Here is a 7,916-nt window from a genome sequence, read left to right as displayed (position 1 = left end):
GTACCGTAGATGTTGATGGTAACGCAAAAGCAACAAATAATGCAACGTTACATGTTGATTTGAAACTTCCCTGAAATGTTTTTGTAACAAAATATTGCACAGTGGGAATTGAACTTACCAGCTGGCAGCTACCATACTAATAATAAGCGGTAATAATATAAAATATAATAGACTGACATACCGTTTCTGCTCAAAATCGTTTTTCATATACAATTCCATTGAATTCAAATTTAATACCATCCATTACAGCGACCTCCTGGCTCCTGGTTCCTAGACACCTTATATACAGCTGAGCGACATCCACTTACCCGCTTTTTTAATATTGAACAACAAAATAAAACTGTAACTAATAACAAATAACTACTATAGATAGTAGATACTATCTATCGTATGTTATATAATTCTTTAATGTTCAGTGCTTCCTTGAAACTACTTTATGATTTTGCCTAAAAGTATTTCTGTTGTAATACAAATAATAATTTTCGTGGACAGTTGAAAAAGTGTATTATTGTTTAAATTATCTCGTCATCTTATCGGCTTCACGTTATGTTTGAATATTCTCATATTTGACTGTGTACATAGTATCAGATTCACATTACACGTATGCGTCATACGTATCATACACGAAACACCCAAATGCCAATAAGCTAAAATGCAATGATGGCCATCGATTATTGAACACTGCGGTAATGTCCCTATTTTGCCTATACAATACGCCCGGGCAACAATTAATGTTTTCAAGAATAAGGAATATTTTATATTCCTATATTATTACTTTGTTACTAACCTAAACTCATATAATGTATAGACAGTACAGTCCTCACCAATTCTTTGAAACCAGTAATAAATTACTACAAACATTTTTTAATCACAATGATAATCGTCGTAATTCGTAATCGTAGTTTATTATATTAATCGTTGTTTGATTACATTATCGTACAAACGTATTGTGGATTATATTTGAATTTTAATCAATAATAATTAAACCATAATTTATCAACATACTATTTACTAAGTCGGTAAGCATCAATATTGGTGATGCATGTAGTATAATTTTTCTGGAGTAGGTATAATACGATCGGTCTTAGGGTGCTGGATGGCGCCAATGATGACGTGAATGATGTTCGGCGTAGTAGTGTAGATCACTCGAATTTGTTGAGGAGTGGTGCCACGGAATCGATGTTCTCGCAGTCCAGTATCATCTTGCCCTTGAACTTGACGCAGGCGTCAGCACACAGTGGCCCCTCGAAGTAGGCGTCCAACATCTCCCTGCACAGCGCGTAGTTCCTGATTCATTTGCCCACGTCCGACACGGCGTGACTGGCGATCGCGATCAGTACAAGCGCCGTAGCCAGTAGGGCGATTTTCTTTGATGGGGCATTCATTGTTTAAGTTTTCCTTATTTAAAGGCGTTAATCACTTTTATAGTTCTATGTATATTACTATCGTCGTATGTCTTTCTCTGAAACCTGTGCATTCGTCAAATAATATACTTACTTTTGTTGGTACCTAGCTCAAACTTCTTCCTGACATAGACTCTATGGACGATCAAATGACACTATCCACACTGATAAAAATGGCAACAGTCCGCTTGGTTTTGTCATTTTACATGTACAGATAATAATTAATTGAGCTTGTCGTATTGTCAGTGAAAGCGTATTCCTTATATTATTATACTGTTGTCTATATTGCCAGTTCTATTTTTACCCTTATGTAAACTGATGTATAATATTGCAATACTCGAGTTATATTGGCGTATCGGGTGGCACAAACTTCTCATAGACGTGCGTAGTCAGCGTAGATCCTTGGACCATGGGTATTTAATATAATTTGATATTTGTCGTCGTTCAGCAGGCGAGCAGAGATGCAAAATGAATAAGAAAAAATTGTACATTTTATCGAATAATAATGCAGAAAACAAATTTGACTATAACGATAATCATATTATTACTATATATTAATAAAACGTGCAAAATATACTTAACATGTTATATAAAACATCTCGGTATTTCATTAATCGTATTATTCAATCAAAATGAAACGACGAAATTTATATGTGACAGTTCACTGCAGCATTAGTTCTAACTAAAGGTTTTAATTAATGTGAGTTAAGAAAATTATGAATTTTTTCAACTTGATGCCGGTTCTTATTTAAAATGATTATAAGAGAGGAATTACTATTTTTGTTTTAATTTTCATTGTCACCATGTCATAACTCCGTTCACTTATTAGTTATTTCTTACAATTAATTTTATATTTTTATATTTTGTAATTTGTTCCCATAATTTATACTATATCATTATATTATTATTTATAACTATTAGCTTAACATTCATTATCTTTATATACCTATATAATTCTATTGTACGTGTGTATGTCACTGAACTCCTACTAAACGGCTGGACCGATTTGAATGAATTTTTTTGTATATGCGTTTGGGACGTTTGGGTGACACCCTGGATGGTTTAGATTCACAATTGGACCCGATAGGTCCGACCTGGGGATTGCTCAAACAGGGTTTTTTAAATTTACGAAGGGAAAATCTATTTATATACGGTTGCTATTGGTAATAGGAGAAATATAAATATGTTTATTAGAAATTGGTATTTTTTTTATTTATTGGTTGCCTGCAATGATTTATCGGGCAAATCAGGTATAAGCATGCATACAGTTGAATTTTCGCACATTGCCTGGTGCCTATCAAGGTGGCTGAATTGCATTTATAGCCGCTCATCGGCGTATCCCGTAATTAAAATAAAAATAAAAAATATTATTTATATAAACTATAAAGCACTCATCAAGCGGGGTCCGTAATTCACAGCAGGTAGGCATAATATACTGCTCGCATTATCACCATCGAGTCTCATATGGAGTTTGCATTTTTAACGGGCAACAATAAGGACACGGGACCAGCTAGTATTGTATGTAACCATTTATCCCCGAGCTCAGTATAAATCTGAGCTTAATAAATGTCATAAAGAATGTCTTTTGCCAATACTGAAATAACCCTGGCTCCTTTTGGTAATTCGTTGGTGAGTTAAGTGTGACCGTTATATCCCTGTCACTGTTTATTTAGATGATCTCTCTAGTACTGCTCCATTTGGTCTAACTAACCTGTCCTTTGAGTTTTTCAGCTCAGTTTACTCCCCTAATTTCCCTAACAGTTAGGTTTATAAAACTGCCTCATCTAAGTTGTGACCTACCTAAGGACTGTTACTTTAGTATTCAGTGGCATATTTACGGAGGTGCGCCAGGGGTACTGAACCCCTCCCCCCCGCGATAAGCAATAAAAAGACATAATATTATGATAATTTTCTAATATCAAATACCTATAAAATGTTAGAATTAAAAAAATGTTTGCACCCTCCCTCTACAAAAAAAAGTTGAAAATACGCCACTGTTTGTATTGCTGATATAGTGTCAGGTCTTGATAAATTGAAAATGTAAAATCTGCAGGTCTATATGGTCTACCAGGAACTTTCCTTTTCAATCTCAAGTCTCTTCTTTCAGTATCTCTCTGGCTAATTTTCAAACATTTGTTAAATGAAGGGATATTCCCATCTATTTAGAACCTAAGTTCCATCACTTAAGTTATGAGTTATGACAAAAGTATGTCAGTTAGTGACGGTTTTCGACGCGATGACTACGTTAAAACGAAAGCGGTTGTCGCTTCTCGAAAAAGTTGACATTTTAGATTACCGTAAAAACAACGGAAACGTAGGAATTCGTGCACTCGCAGAAAAGTTTCAAGTTGGAAAAACACAGATCGCGGATATGCAACATGTGTCCAACACAGAAGAAATTTATAAAGCGTGGGTTGAAAATGGAAATGAAGAACAACAATTAACGAAATTAAGAAAATGTGAAGCCAGTGTGATTGATAAAGAACTTTTGGTCTAGTTTAGCAAAACTTGGGAAAAAAATTTGCTGGTTTCCGGACCAACAATACTGGAAAAGGCTAAACAACTTGCTGAAGTTCACGGATTAAATGACTTTAAGGCTTCAAACGGGTGGCTTGAAAAATTTCGAAAAAGGCATAGCATTTCGTTTAAATCTATCAGCGGGGAATAGCTGTTGATGACTGGAAGTTAATAATAATTTGTAAAAATATAAAAATGTAATAATTCACAATAAATAATAAGTTATAACATTATATGTATGTACATACATAGTATATTATTATACAAATAAATTTCAAAAATGTATCCCCTCTGGATAACGGACAACATTTTGGTGACCGAGAGTGTCGGCTATTCAGAGGTTTCACTGTATACAGTAAAACATGTCTTGTGCGGAATTGTATGGGAGCAATAAAAATTTCCGTTCTAGGCAGGTTTCCATATAACTGAATAAAAAGGAAAATTCCGAACAATAGAGTTATAATATTCTGCACGATTAAGGTTGTAACATTTTTCGGCTAAAAATAAAAAATGCCATGGCTACAATAAATTTTGATTTTTAGTAAATAATTACATATTAAATATTAATTAGATATTTTAAAATAATGATAAATTAAAATTTGAAGAACATATTTAGTAGATAGTAGATATGTACTACTTATGTATTAATAAAATAAAGTAATGAAAACCACATTGCAGAACTTAAAGGTTACCTCGGTCATTCAAAAAACCGTTCAGTCAGAGGTCGAGCCAGCGGAGGCGCATCAATCCACGCAAACTCATCCTTTCCTTCCGAAGAAATTAAAATCACCTCCAACTTCGAAGTAACAGCAATAACTGTTCACATAAAAGAAAAAATAACTATTTGTAACATATATCTTCCAAACCAACATGATTTCGAAATCGAAAATCGAGAAAATATAATTAATCAATTACCACGACCCTATATATACTTACCGGTGATTTTAAGTCATAACACTCTATGGGTTAGAAGCACGCATATTGATATTAGAAGAAAAAAAATAGAAAAATGCTTTTTTTTTTTATTTATTAATATAATTGTTTCAATACACCTGGTATTTTTACAATGTTTTTACAGTGTTGCTATTTTACAGATTACAAATCATAAAATTATGTGTATAATGTATATAATATAAATAGTGTATTATAGTTTTGGTTAGCTATGAGTCTGGATCAGTATCTGAGGTTGAGGTGTCTTCATTGGGATCTAGTAGGATGTCCTGAGGTAGCCGAGGTTTGAGGATATGGATTGATATACATATTTTCCGATATGACATGGAGATACCGAATTATTTCAATCTTACTAGACTGGGGCGTTAAAGGTAACATTTTATATTTCATACATAATTTCCTAATTGACCGAACATTTAAAGTTACTGTTGGTGGACAACATTCATCCTTATATAACCAGAATAACGGAATTGCCCAAGGCTCTTCCATAAGTGCAGAATTATTTCTAATCGCAATAAATTACTTATCTAAACTTATACCCAGCCCTGAAAAATTACAATATATGCGGATTACAGCAATATTTTTTTTCGACACAAATGTATTGACACTTTAGGAAAAGAATTACAGAAATACACCAACTCGTTAAACGATTGGAGCAAAAATACAGGGTTCAAATTTGCACCAGAAAAATCCCAGTTCATAATATTTTCACACAAAAAAATTTAAAAAAACCTACTTTAAAAATGGACAACAAAATAATTCCTAACACAAAACACTTAAAAATATTAGGTCTTACCTTCGATGAAAAACCAACTTGGAACACACACATAAAAAAGCTAAAAGACAAAGCCAAAAGAAGACTGAACATTATCAAAGTACTTTCAGGTACGAAATGGGGAGCAGCCTCTAAAACCCTAATAAACATTTACAATTCACTAATTAGATCAATTTTGGATTATGGATCCCCTAATATATGACATCGAGAAACTCAGCACTGACAATGCTTGACGTTATCCATAATGCTGGCCTAAGAATGGCATCCGGTGCATTTAGAAGTAGTCCCATAAACAGCATACTCAATATTACAGAAGAACAACCACTTAATAATCGGAGAAATCAACTGATGCTGCAATACGCAGTAAGAACAGCAACCGACCCGAACAAACCAACCTATTCCACAGTATTCAATAACAGATTCGAAAATACTTTTAACAACAACAAAAAATTAATACAACCTATGTACAAAAGAATAAAAGAAAAATAGGGAGAACTAAAATTAGAAATAAGTAATATATTGACTAGAGAAATACCCGTAAAACCTCCATGGACAGCGACAAAATACTTGTTTGACATGTCGATAGCGATTTACAACAAAAAATAAACCACAAATCTTACATACAAAAATGCATTCTATGAATTAATAAGCACATTACCAGACCATATACATATATATCACGACGCCTCAAAAACAGACAAAGGGGTGGGTGTTGCTGCAGTTTTCCTACAAACCGAACTTTCTGAACGGTTGTCTGATAATTGTAGCATATATACAGCTGAGGCACTAGCTATATATAAAGCACTATCCTATATAATAAGTGCCAACCTGTATAATAATAAGTACATAATTTTGACAGACTCCGTGAGCACTCTAGCTAGTCTTAGTAATATTAATAACAACAATGTTATAACTAATAAAATAATCAACTTGACTAATAAATTAAACAATAACTTAATCTTCGCATGGATTCACGGGCACTACGGAATACCTGGTAGGTAATGAAAGAGCTTACTTACTTGCCAAGGAAAAAGCCAATAACCCACATCAACTATCTGTGTGGAATATTAAATCCGACAAAGATACTAAAAAAATTATATACAACCAAATCAAAAATATCTGGCAAAAAGAATGGCTTAAAATGAATAATAAATTAAATGAGATAAAAAAGACTACGGACTACCTATCGAAAAATGGAATAACCCTATTGCCGGGTTGCATGAAACCGAACTTTAAATTTATATAATGAACAGTTTTAACGAGCCGTTAAATCGTTTTACAGAATCGTTTGGGTTGCACAAATCGTACAATAAAAATATATTGGTATTAAACATGATACCGAGGTTAGTGTAGAAATTTAAGTTTATCACAGAAAAAGTGATAAAATCCTATGATCTAGATACTGTATCAACCGCTGTTTGAACTTTTATTTTGAATATGTATAATAACAATAATTGCTAAATTCTACAAATTGTGAATTTGTAGTCTACTAGTCTGTACTTAATCTTTCTTCGGCGTTTTCGGTTCTGTTGTTTTGTACACATTTTATATGTTTAGTGTTTTTTTAGCAATTGTAATTACCTAAATATTATAAAAAATGTCTGAACATAATATAAATGAGAGTCAGTTAAAACAGAAACGTATGAGAGGAAAAAACTTTACTGAAAGGGAAAAAGAGCTATTAATTGACTTGATATTGCCTTTTAAGCCAATTATTGAAAATCAATGAACTGAGATCGAAGACGACAAATCGCTTGTGATACACGTCTTATTGTTCTACAAATGGTCGATTTATGTACGTGCACATGATCTCCAATGACAGCCTAATGAATTATTCCAAAATATTTATAAACAAATTCCTACCTAATATAATATCAACTATCAAGTAGTACACCACGATCGTGTGCAAAAAATATTAAATTTTATATTGTTAGCTTAAATTAAAAATATAATATAATATACGTTTAAAAAATATTTATTCAACCATTTGCATGTGGTCGTGAGTAATATTGTAGCCTGGGGATTTGATCTAAAGGATTTGATCGATCTCTAAATAACCTCGGTCTAGGTAAATGATACAAAATATCCAAAACAAATTCATCATCGGAAATCGATAAACTTGAATCAGAACTCGACATTTTTACTATTTTCGGTTACAGCTTATAAGTATTAAGAAAAAAATTTAGTAAGTACGACCAACTACAGGGTAGGTATAGTGACGAGTGACGACGTACTACTGACACCTGAATACGTATGCGTGATAACTGTAG

At 32.9% G+C, this 7,916-nt stretch overlaps 1 pseudogene; it reads right to left on the bottom strand.

The window, feature by feature from the left end:
• Positions 1-1,142: 1,142 nt before the first annotated feature.
• On the bottom strand, positions 1,143-1,391 carry LOC111033685 (annotated as a pseudogene).
• Between the last annotated feature and the right edge of the window lie 6,525 nt (positions 1,392-7,916).

Source organism: Myzus persicae, unplaced genomic scaffold (assembly GCF_001856785.1).
Source record: "Myzus persicae strain clone G006 unplaced genomic scaffold, MPER_G0061.0, whole genome shotgun sequence".
NCBI lineage: Eukaryota > Metazoa > Arthropoda > Insecta > Hemiptera > Aphididae > Myzus > Myzus persicae.
This window is presented reverse-complemented; position numbering and strand designations above follow the sequence as displayed.